Source organism: Odocoileus virginianus, chromosome 22 (assembly GCF_023699985.2).
Source record: "Odocoileus virginianus isolate 20LAN1187 ecotype Illinois chromosome 22, Ovbor_1.2, whole genome shotgun sequence".
In the NCBI taxonomy this organism is placed as follows: Eukaryota; Metazoa; Chordata; class Mammalia; order Artiodactyla; family Cervidae; genus Odocoileus; species Odocoileus virginianus.
The window spans coordinates 6,159,689-6,171,980 of NC_069695.1; the positions used below are offsets into that span (position 1 = coordinate 6,159,689).

General features: G+C 38.2%; 1 protein-coding gene across 2 annotated transcripts in view; it reads right to left on the reverse strand.

The window, feature by feature from the left end:
• RAB27B (RAB27B, member RAS oncogene family) overlaps positions 1-10,662 on the reverse strand; it is a 171,787-nt gene extending 161,125 nt beyond the window's left edge. The window contains exons 1-2 of one of the 2 annotated variants that reach the window (XM_070452500.1): positions 10,497-10,662; positions 10,290-10,364 (exon numbers count right to left, since the gene is read on the reverse strand). The gene's annotated coding sequence lies outside the window, so the exon portion shown is untranslated. The remainder of the gene's footprint in view (positions 1-10,289; positions 10,365-10,496) is intronic. The other variant, XM_070452499.1, reaches the window with a different exon arrangement.
• Positions 10,663-12,292: the final 1,630 nt, after the last annotated feature.

The window sequence follows — 12,292 nt, forward strand, 5'->3', positions numbered from 1 at the left end:
AGACCCAGAGGGATCGGGTGGAGAGGGAGGTGGGAGGGGGGACCAGGATGGGGAATACATGTAAATCCATGGCTAATTCATTTCAATGTATAACAAAAACTACTGTAATGATGTAAAGTAATTAGCCTCCAACTAATAAAAATTTAAAAAAAAAAAAAAAAAGATGACTTTCTTGACTGCATCCCTTCAAATACATACCCAGCTCCAATCCCAACAGACTAGGAAAGAGTTTCCCCTCATATGCTTTCATGATACTTCTTCACAAAACTTACAGAGTTTGCAATTAATTATTACTGTGTTTATTTTCTGCCTTCCTTACCCCTGCACCCTCTATATGGGCAGATACTGTTTCCATCTTATTTGTACGATAGGCACCTAATAGCTATTTGTTTGATAAATTAAATTTACATTTACAAAGTTGCAATAATGAAATTCAGGGAACTAATGCTTTCATTTTGTTAATGAGAAATCCAAGATAAAGCAGTTCTCTGTTACATAAGTAATTCTCACAATTTTAAAATAGTATTCTAGTTTGATGATGTTTCTTTTCCTTCTGCACTTCTGAGCCTTCGTGTAAAACCTAGGTTCTATTTAATATAGAAGTTACTTTCATGGAAATACGTGTAATTCCATTTTATCATAATTAAGCCCAGAAAAATAAAGTGCTATGTGAAGCAAAAAGGCAAAATTTTCCTTAGATGCTATGGTTGTCCTGTTTCTGTATTGACCCTCCTCTTGTTTATCAGAAACATTCACAACATCCCAGCTCTTATGCTTTCCTAACTGAATCAAATTTAGTAATTTGAATGATACATACTTTGGTATGTATCATTGTGTGCACTGCTCTAAAGTGCATCGCTACCAAAATATATCATGTATCACATAATTCTCCTGTTTTGGCATGATAGTCTTTCAGTCTTGTCCAGCTCTTTGCTGCCCCATGGACTGTAGCCCACCAGGCTCCTCTGTCCATGGGATTTCCCAGGCAAGAATACTGGAGTGGATTGCCATTTCCTCCTCCAGGGGATCTTCCCGACCCAGGGATTCAACATGCTTCTTTGCATCTCCTGCATTGGCAAGCAAATTCTTTACTATAGAGGCCAGCTGGGAAGCCCTGATCACGCCACATACAAAGTCTATTTGTAGAGCAGTCCTTCACTGTTGAGTTTTATTTTTAGATGGTTATCAATTCTGTCACAATTTAAAGTGTCAGAAAATTTTTCTGAAATTTGAAAATAAGGCAAAATGGTGGGGAACTTAACTGTTTCACATCATAAAGGGTCAATGGCTGCCTAAGGATTGTCTAGGCAGGCACAGTGCTATCTCAAAGAAATTTCCATGAAGATAGAAATGCTGCCCAGTACAGGAGCCACTTAGTACTAGCCAGTAAGCCAGTACAACCACCAAGTACGTGAGAAGTGGACAGTGCAACTGAGGACCTCAGAGTTTTAATATGTCCAATTTTAATTAATTTGAGCTTAAATTTTAATAGCCATATTTGGGACTTCCCAGGTGGCATAGCAGTAAAGAATCCACCTGCCAATGGAAGAGATCCCTGGGTTGGGAAGCTTCCCTGGAGGAGGAAATGGCAACCCACTCCAGTATTCTTGCCTGGCTAATCCCACAGACAGAGGAGCCTGGTGGGCTACAGTCCACGGGGTCACAAAGAGTCAGATACAACTGAGCATGCACACAATGCAAAAAAAAAGAAATTTAAAGAGTTAGGGGCTACTTTATTACACAGTACAGTTCTAGAGAAACCTGCTTATTTGTCTCATTTTTTATTATTAATTGAAGCACCTAGATTTAGTAAAATAACTTCTTAATTTGTAGAATTTCATCCATTATATATACCAATAATTTTGCCCAGTGGAGCAAATAAACCCAAAGACTTATGACCTGTTGGATATTAGCCCGTTTTTAAATATGATGCAGGCTTCCCTGGTGGCTCAGATGGTAAAGAATTCTTCTGCAATGCGGGAGACCTGGGTTCAATCCCTGGGTTGGGAAGATCCCCTGGAGAAGGGAACAGCTACCCACTCCAGTATTCTGGCCTGGAGAATTCCATGAACTGTATAGTCCATGGGGTCACAAAGAGTCAGACATGACTGAGTGACTTTCACATATATATATGTAAATCTGATGCAGTAATTTGACTTTCATATATCTTTTTAAATTTCCCTACATATACATATATATAATATCTCACATTTTCTCCAAAGTGACCATAACATCTGGTTTCCTTATTAAATAATAAGTTATGTGAAATTGCTGACATTTGTTCATTTTATATTTTCCAGAGAGGCATGAGTATAAAATTATACTTTAGCAGCTTTGGAGGTCACCCTTGAAAGCCCCTAAAATTCACTTATAAAATTATTTTTGAGATTTCTCAGAGAACACCTGATAATCACAAAGATTTATTTCTTTATAAAAGTGAAAAAATGGCTAGAAATAATTAGGTTTGTTTGGCAGTTTCATAGTCACTAATAAGTACAACACTGTTATATAAGAGCTGCATGGGAAGAACTGCAAAACCAAATAGAGACTCAGACTTCTTTAGCCTAATTTGCATAGATAAAATATTAATAAAAGAATTTCAGAAACTAGTTGCTTTGGAGGGAAGGCTCTGGAGATTCTTCGGTGCCTTCCATAATATGTTCTTATTCTCAGAGAGAGCATTGGTCAAACCATTATGAAAGCCAATTAAATAATTCTGTTCCCCTCTTCTGACGTCCTTGGTTGTTGTCATAAATTGACCACAGCCAATTAGTCTCTTCATCAAACAGCCCCCTGCTTCTTGCCGCCTGCCTGAAGGCTCCGCTGTAAGCTATGGGCTTGAACTGGTGTCTCCAACAGGGGCGGTCGGCCCCAGAGCCTCGTATAAGGCCAGCACCACGGACTCTTCAGAAAGCAGACTCTCAGGGACAGGCTTCCAAACCCACGTGGCTTAGACAGCTTCCCAACCTCTCAGATAGCAAAAGGGTTATTTTCAGCGCACGAGGGACCTCAGCAAATTTGAGGGACCTCTAAAAGAGAAGGTTTCACCTAAAAGTAAAGGAATTGCAGGTGAAATCTAGTGGAAAGAGTCTTCTGGGGTTGGTTTCCTAGCCTCACGGTAGAAGAGGTACTAAAACAAAATTCTAAAGTTCAACTTAAGATTCCTTAAGAAAACTTCCAGACAGAAGTAAATTTTGTGGCATTCGTGGCTGCTGAACACTGTAAGAACTTATATTTGCAAAGCAAGCACTAGAAGGCGTCTACAGTAAATCACCACTCTTGACACACCTCTGGAAATAATCAAGGCGAAGCTATGCTCCAATAAGATCTCACTTACAAAAAGCTGATGGGCTTGGACTTGGCAAACAGGCTTAGTTGGTCAATATCTGACCTAAACCATAGACATGAGGCAAAATGATGGACAGAAAGTACCTTCAATAATATATTGGCCCCGTCTAAGAAAAGGGACTTAGTTCATCCCACTGTTTAATACTGGTTAAAAATCCTAGATTTAGTCAAGTTACTGCTAACCTTTAGCTTTATGTCTCATAGAAATGCAAATAATTTTTGTCTGACGAAACAGATAACCCCAAAGATATTTTTTTTAAACTCCACAATCTTACCCTAACACTTCTTTTTAAAATTGTGAATATATACTCTGTTTTTTAAATGCTTTTCAAACTGGTCATTACATGTTACTGATATCCTTCATTAATTAATGAATTAAATAAAATGTATATACATACACATTTAAGCAATGAATATGTATATTAGTTTATAAATTGATATGCATATAAATTTTATAAATATATAAATTTAAGAATGCAAATTCTTATACATAATCCATTTTATATTTGCCCAAAAGTTGTAATTTTACATTTTGAAACTGTACTTTCACAGACTATATGCTGATACAGTAAGTTCAGTTGAAAAACATAAAACATGGTTTCTTGTGATCTGACCATTTAGAACTTCAGGATGGTCATCTCTAAACTGGAGGTGGTAGACCAAGATTTCTAAAGTCCTTTCTAAACTTCATTTTAATATTCTAAAACTGAGAAGTTTGAATACATTAAAGTTTAATATGTTGAGACAGAATATTATTGAAAGAAGGAACCTTTAACTTTCTGAAAAGAACTTGAACAGACTTGGAATATACTATCTTTTAACTGCACAATGAGAGGGATCCATTCAAAATGAAAAGGCACCATTTAGATGATCACTTAGGCAGAAGCAATTGCTCTTTAATTGAGCTATTTGTTCTTTAGATATATAACTTTTGACATACGCATAGAATGATACAAGATTTATATCTTTCCTAGGGTTTTTTTCTTGTCAAGACATGAAATAAGGTCATTCTTTATCAGAGTATATGCTACACTCAGACAGAAAGTCTCTCTGCCCTTTTCAGATTGAGAGCAAAGCTGCTATGGACCTGAAATGGAATTTTGATCTAGCTAGAAATTTTGACAAGTAGAAAATTGAGAATAATTTAAACTTTTCTAAAGCATAGCATTAAAATGGTCTGTCATGGGCCATACAAAGTTCTACATTCCAAGATTTAAAAATATATATATATTTATAAAAGAAGTGAAAAGCAAGATAATAATTAAAACAACATATATAAAAGGATAAAACCTACAATATTTATGATGCAGATGAATCATTTTGGGATTCCATCAATAATGGATTTGCTCTGTACTTATTTTACGGTGATTAAAATATTTCTGTATTAAAAATATAGGATATTGCAATATAGACCAGTTATGAGTTAACTGCAATCTTGAGAATGAGAATTTACCCATAGTTATCAGAGTAAACACAACAGAATTTTGGCCTCAGAATCGGGATTGTGGACTTATTATAACCGATGATTTATTTATTTGGTAATCATGTAGATGTAGCTCATGAAATGTGTATATACACAGATATATATGTATATACACACACAATGTATACACTTACATATACACACATACATATACCTGCGGCTGTTTGTGTGCACATGTATATTTTAGGGCTGCACACTGATGAGATGACAAAACTCCAAAAGTGATTAGATGTGAGTCACTCCAAGTGTGAAGGAACTATCTTGTTCATCAAAGAACGCACCTTCGCCCTGAGCTTGTACCCTGCGCCGTGCACTGTGAGATGCCACATTCATCTCACTGAACTTCTCAAGAAGCTGCAGCTGATACGCCAAGCCCAGGAAGCACAGCCCCGCTAGGGGACGTGTGTCTAAGTTCCTTGGGTGTGGCCATCTCCGTCTGGCATTCCCTGGGAGGAACAGTGCCTTAATCAATCCCCATCAAGCACCTGTTGGTGGTTTCTGAGGAGATGATCAAAAATCTCCCATGAATGCTTCTAACAAAGCTCCTCAAGGAGACTTGGTCTTCAGGGATTTCAGGAGCGAAGCTCTTTTTTTCTGCTGTTTGTGGAAGTGCTCTTTCCTCCTTCAACCATGTGATACAGAATCACCAATTTAAAGGAAGGGGCACAGGAGTGATAAAACAGCCCAACACTTGTTTATTTGACTAGATACTCCAAGGAGTGAGTTCATAAAGCTGTGAGAACACTTCATAAGTTATGATGGAAATTTAAATTGGCCCTGGACATCCAACATGTTACCTCATTCTTCTCAAAACTCTGTGATGAAAAAGTCATTGTTCTCAAAATTTTGTAAAGTTTTTATCAAGGGGATGGAATTCTCCACATGTCCAGGTTTAAGAATGACGTAGAAAGGATTTAAATTGTGGTAGGTCTGCAAGAGTCTACACTTTGTCTGTTATAGCACGCGCTCCTCTCTCCTCGGCTGCCGCTTTTACTGGGGTCCCTGATGATGCATCACCTTTTCAGCAAACCTTCTAGACAACCCCATCTACAAAAACCAACAAGTCATTCTTTACCACAGCACTCTTCTCATTTTCATGTTAGTAACTATCAGATATATTCTGGTTTATCTGAAAGAAGTTATAATAATAATTTTAAAAGAACTTTAATAATCATGTGTTTCCTTCATAATAATTGCTTGTTGCCTATTTCCCTTCACAAAATGATGGAATGATAGAGACCGTGAATGGTGGACATATCTTGTTTACTGGTCTAAAGACTGTACCGGGCATACATTGAAAAACCTATAAACAACTGTCTTTAAAAAGAGGATCCAAAAATATTAAATCCTTTGCCAATAAAATTGTATACTGATTCTAAAGCACAGACTAGAGTTATTACCTTATATGTGGAGGAAAAACAAAGCTCATTTGCCACTTAAATACTTATGAAATCATGATTAATATCTGTCATGTTTCCTTAAGAGTTTTTAACTTCTTCCCTCAAATAAAAGACCTAGGGGTAGGGAATGAGCGTGTATTAGTGGTATCTCACAAAACAGTGGCAGATTTTATTTTCTTGACTCTAAAGTCACTATGGACAGTGACTGCAGTCATGAAATTAAAAGACTCTAGCTCCTTGGGAGAAAAGCTATCACAAACTTAGATAGTATATTAAAAAGCAGAGACATCACTTTGCCAACAGAAGTCTGTATAGTCAAAGCTATGGTTTTTTCAGTAGTCAAACATGGATGTGAGAGTTGAACCATAAAGAGCACCGAAGAATTGATGCTTTTGAACTGTGATGTTGGAGAAAACTCTTGAGAGTCCCTTGGACTGCAAGGAGATCAAACCAGTCAATTCTAAAGGAAATCAATCCTGAATATTCACTGGAAGGACAGATGCTGAAGCTGAAGCTTCAATACTTTTACCACCTGATGCAAAGAGCGCACTCACTGGAAAAGACCCCGATTCTGGGAAAGACTGAGGGCAGGAGAAGAGGGGACAGCAGAGGATGAGATGGTTGGATGGCATCACTGAGTCAATGGACAGAAGTTTGAGCAAACTCCAGGAGATAATGGAGGACAGGCTGCACTGCATGGGGTCATAAAGAGTTGGACACAATTTAGCGGCTGAACAACACAACACATTTACATCAGTTCCAGTTGTGAGAACCAGTAGGGACAATTAATGTTTGGATAAATCAGTTTATCAACACTGCATGACATGTATTTCATATTATTAGTGACCCTTTTATACCCAAAGGCTGTGTCTCATCTATTTAAAAGCTTTCTGCACCTACAAACATTTCTTTATTCATAAAATCAATTTCTATAAACAAGATCTTTGCTTTCAAGAAAAGCTTCCTCTGAAAAAGTGATTATATGGATAATCGCTTACCTCTATTGCCAAATTCCAGCAAAATACATAATTTATCCCTCTTGTTTTCACAGATGTAACTTCTATGGACATGGCCTGCCATCGATACCCTCTTGTAGCCTTTCCTTTAGGTCTTTAATAAGGGAAAATCATAATTAGATATGAAATAAATTCTCAAGTTACATGTAATTCCTATTTATTGTGGCTTGCATATGTGGCCAACAGATTCTGAAAAACTCATGTTAGCACTGTAATCACTTTTCAGGACAAATTGAGAAGGATGACTTGTCATTTCTTTACATTCGTTTCAATAAACACAAGGAGATCAAACCAGTCAATCCTAAAGGAAATCAATCTTGAATATTCATGGGAAGGACTGATGCTGAAGCTGAAGCTCCAGTACTTTGGCCACCTGATACGAAGAGCCAACTCATTAGAAAAGACCCTGATGCTGGGAAAGATAGAAGGCAGGAGGAGAAGGGGATGACAGAGGATGAGATAGTTGGATGGCATCACCAACTCAATGGACATAAGTTTGAGCAAGCTCCGGGAGATGGTGAAGGACAGGAAAGCCTGGCGTGCTGCAGTCCATGGGGCCGCAAAGAGTCGGACACGACTGAGTGACCGAACAACCACAAACACAAAGTGCTTCCCACTGGAAGTCAGCCCCCAGGTGCATTTTCTGTGGCTTTTACTAGGAGACATCTTTCCTTACTCAAAACACAGGTGCTCAGAAAACCAAAACAAAAGTAAACTGAGCTGATGCGTCTTCTCTCTCTTTACACTGGTTTCTTGTAGGTGGTTTAATATGTAAAAGCTATTTTTTATTTCTTTCTTAAATGTCTTACTAAGCACCATTTCCATACCGAATATACTATATTCTTTAGAAAAAAATTCACATTTCTGTGGGCAAAATTGGTATAACCAGATTTGCTATCTGCTGAAGCTCTTTAAATAAAAACACGTATTCAAAATCAATCTTTTAGAAATCTCTACCTTACTTACTTAGTAAACGTAGACAATATTGACATTCACCTGGATCTCCTAGGCAGGGAGACTTCTCAAGGACTATCGTTATTCTCAGTGATAACATCACCAGGTAGTCACTACTTACACACTAACAAATTAGTTTCCTCTTTGGCATTTTATTCTTCAACTTAAGCTCCACTGGTTTGCCAGCAATTCAAGATTTCGGTTGAGCGCTGTCTTTAATTTGTTCAAGCCAGTGGACTCAGTTTTAGAACTTAAATTCAGGAAGAAGTTTCAGGTTCTAAGAAAAGTATCAAATTCCCACTAAGATCTGTATTCTCAAGATTTTTCCCCCATCATCACTGAATTCAAAGAGTCTTTAGGCCGAAAATGTAATGAAGTTATTTAAAAATCATTGATGATAAGACATGCATGAGTATGACATAAAACTGAAGATCAAGGATGCAAATCCTATGCTGGGCAAGAATTTTCAAACTAAGTATTAATTGGAAGAATTGAGTCAGCATTCTGAACTTGGAATATAGAAAATGTTTTTAAAAGAGAGAGGGAGATATTTTATTACGGAAAGTTCACAGAGCTATCCAGAATTTTGCTATACCGACTAAAAATAAACTTTCAAAATGACTTTTGCATCACAAAATATTGAAAGGTTATTACTAACCCCAATCTGATTTCCCTAATTTCCACTAGAAGCAAGGCATTATCTTCGAAAAGATTTTCCCTACTTAAGAAATACTACATAGCAATATTAGCATGCTATTTTTATATACTTATATTCATTTGCATTTAATGATGTTGCAAGTTATTTAATATACCCATTTGTAATTTTTGTTACATATTGAAAAATATGGGTAGCATATTTATAGAGTAAATATTCAGTCAGAATGTTAAAAATATACAAAGTATGGAAAATAAAAGAAGACTTAATTTTTCCCTCCGTCATATACTCTGTCCCTCTTCCTTCTACAAAATAGTTTTATGACTGTTTTCAAACATTCAGTATGTAAGTAATTTGATATCTCACTTAAGGTACTGCAATATAGAAAGTACAACGTACTTAATTTTTGAACCACTAAAAGTATTTTTAAAACCTATTTTAAAAACCATTTTCACTGAAGTCACTTTTTCACTATTGATGAATTGCCTTGTCTTAGTTTGATATTTTGTTTCCTGAAATAAATTAAATGACACTGTTTACTTTAAAATTTTCTATGAATTGACCATTCATAAAACTCAACATTTTATGGATTTATAAATATGTCTACTTATTACATTTTGGTATAAGATTCCTAAATTTGATCTAATTTCTAAGATAATCATCTAACCCGACAATTTGAAAAGGCTTTAAAGTTTTCAAGGAGTTCTTAATGCATAAAATTGGTACAAAGCCCTAAAAAAGCAACTTCAATTGATTCATAAAATACTTAAACAGAATGTCCACTTTTCTCTGTACAGTCATCTTCATTTTAGGTTTTCTAATAGCAAACTACTCCCTTACCACACATAACCAGATTTATTGTCAAACAAGAGAGGGAATCCTAGATTTTTTTATTTTAATGTCTCTGTGTGTAACCTGCTAATTGGAATATTGAGTATAGTAAGGTCAAGAGAAAGCAAACTAGAATTTTCTTCAATGGCTTTTCCCTGAGAGGTACAGAATGGTTCCACAGCTTTCTGGTAATCCACATTTAAGATAAGAGTATTTGAAACTGGAAATAAACCAAGCATAACAAAGACTCCTACACTGCACCACCGCAACGATTAGAAAGGACCATCTTTGAGCTTTGAAAACAGAGAGCAGACAGTAAGCAAGCAGCCTGCAGCCCTGAGCAGAAGCTCTTTCCCATGAAAACTCTTGCAAACCCAGCTTCTCTGGCAAACCCACAGGCTAGAGGAGGGAGCCACAGCCACTCCAAAGTGGAGTTTCAGGCCCATCATTAGGGCTTTCTGTCACCGTCTTGGCGCTGTTCCTCCAGGAATGAAATATGCAGATGGCATCTTTCAGTGGGGCTCCTTCAGTGAGGAGGAAGAAGGTCAGAAGACACAGTTAACACAGCCAGCACATTAGAAATCTGTGACCGATGTACTTACACCTCCAAATGCCTCCAGATCTCAGCCTCTGGAAATATCTAGCCCATTTCTTTATGGCACTGTTGCTTGCATCAGCTGTGGAAATTGACATAAAATAACAGAGTGAGCCAACAAGTGCTGGACAGCGTTTCAGAGCATCAGATTCAGGGAACGCTAAAGGCACATTGACGGAGTCCAAAATCTGGATGATAAATAGCAAGTAAATACCTTCCGATCCAGCAGCAGGACTGCCGCCGCCTGCTCGCTTGTGTAACCGCGGAGGCGGCTCAGCCCCTCTGACGGGCGGCGAAGTGCGCGGCCTGTGGGCGTCTGGGCGGTCCTAGCGCCTGGCCCAGGTTAGCACCCGAGGTAACTCAGAGGAGCCTCCCTGCTCCTTGGGATTCTTCCAGCGGCTGTCACCAAGGGTTTTTCAGGGACGTCAGCTCGTTGAGCATTAGGGCACTGGGGGTTTGGGTTTGGGAAAACTGATCAGTACACAGGATCGTTCCTGTTTCCAGATACTGCTGATGAAACCAGGGTGGGGAATAAAAATAGTACAGATGATCTTGTCTGTTAAATAAAATGCGCTGTTGAAAATGTTAGAGTCAGAGGGCTTTAAGAAAGTAAATAAATACCCAAGTATACTATTTTGAGGGCCACTCTTGTCTTTCACTCCCCACACCTCCCTCCGCCCCAGCCTTGCCAATATTTAAAATGTAAAGGGGAATAGAGGATTTTTTGAAGCTTGATAAATCTTTTCTTTTCTTACCATTTGCAAAAAGTATTTGTTACAGGCCTAAAAACTCCATGGGCTTCCCTAATAGCTCAGTTGGTACAGAATCCACCAGCAATGCAGGAGACCCTGGTTCCATTCCTGGGTCGGGAAGATCCCCTGGAGAAAGGATAGGCTGCCCACTCCAGTATTCTTGGGCTTACCTGGTGGCTCAGCTGGTAAAGAATCCACCTACAATGCAGGAAACCTGGGTTGGATCCCTGGGTTGGGAAGATCCCCTAGAGAAGGGAAAGGCTACCCACTCCAGTATTCTGGCCTGGAGAATTCCATGGACGGTATAGCCCTTGGGATTACAAAGAATCAGACACGACTGAGCGACTTGCACTTTCACTTAAAAACTCCATGTTTGGTGTATTCTGTTTAAAAGTGTCAAAATAAATGCTAAGCAAATGGAATAGAGACCTCTAGAAGCCTATTTTCTAAGAGACACGAAACGCACAAAATTCCCAATAAACACCACCCTTCATCTTTCTCTATTCATCTGCCCCACTTTTTTTTCCCTCTGTAGCACCTTTTCCCATGTGACATTCTTTTTTTTGTTGTTTTAAATTTAGCTATTGTCTAAGACCCCACCCGCACCCTGGCCACTGCAACATAAGCTCTATGAGGGAATCTGTTCTATTTACTTTGATACAGTAATTCTTTGAGAGCCTGGAAGATTACTCAGCACATAGAGTGTGTTAGTTGCTCAGTCGTGCCCTACTCTCTGCGACCCCATGGACTGCAGTCCACCAGGCTCCTCTGTCCACGGCATTTTCCAAGCAAGGCTACTGGAGTGGCTTGCCATTTCCTCCTCCAGGAGATCTTCCTGACACAGGGATCGAACCTGGGTCTCCTGCACAGCAGGTAAGATTCTTCACCGACCAAGCTACCAGGGAAGCCCAATCCTCCGTAAATAAATACTTGTGGAAGAATGAACTAGACACCAAGAAATTACACTCAAATAAACAAGTACAGAAGTTAATCTCTTAACTGATTAAATTCAATTGGTAAATCTCTCTGAGCAGCTGTTTTATTTAAGGAGTTGAGTTTATATTTGCCTTCAAGAAGCTTATAATTTAAATGTAGAGAAGAGATATTAATCTATGTATGCAATCAAACAATTATGTGTGCATATACTTGCCATAATGGAGTAAACAGTATAAGTCCAGATGTGCTATTCTTGCTAGAGGCTTCTGTTTTGACATTATGAATACAGTCTTAAGCCAGGGAATTGGGTTTGAGAATTCAA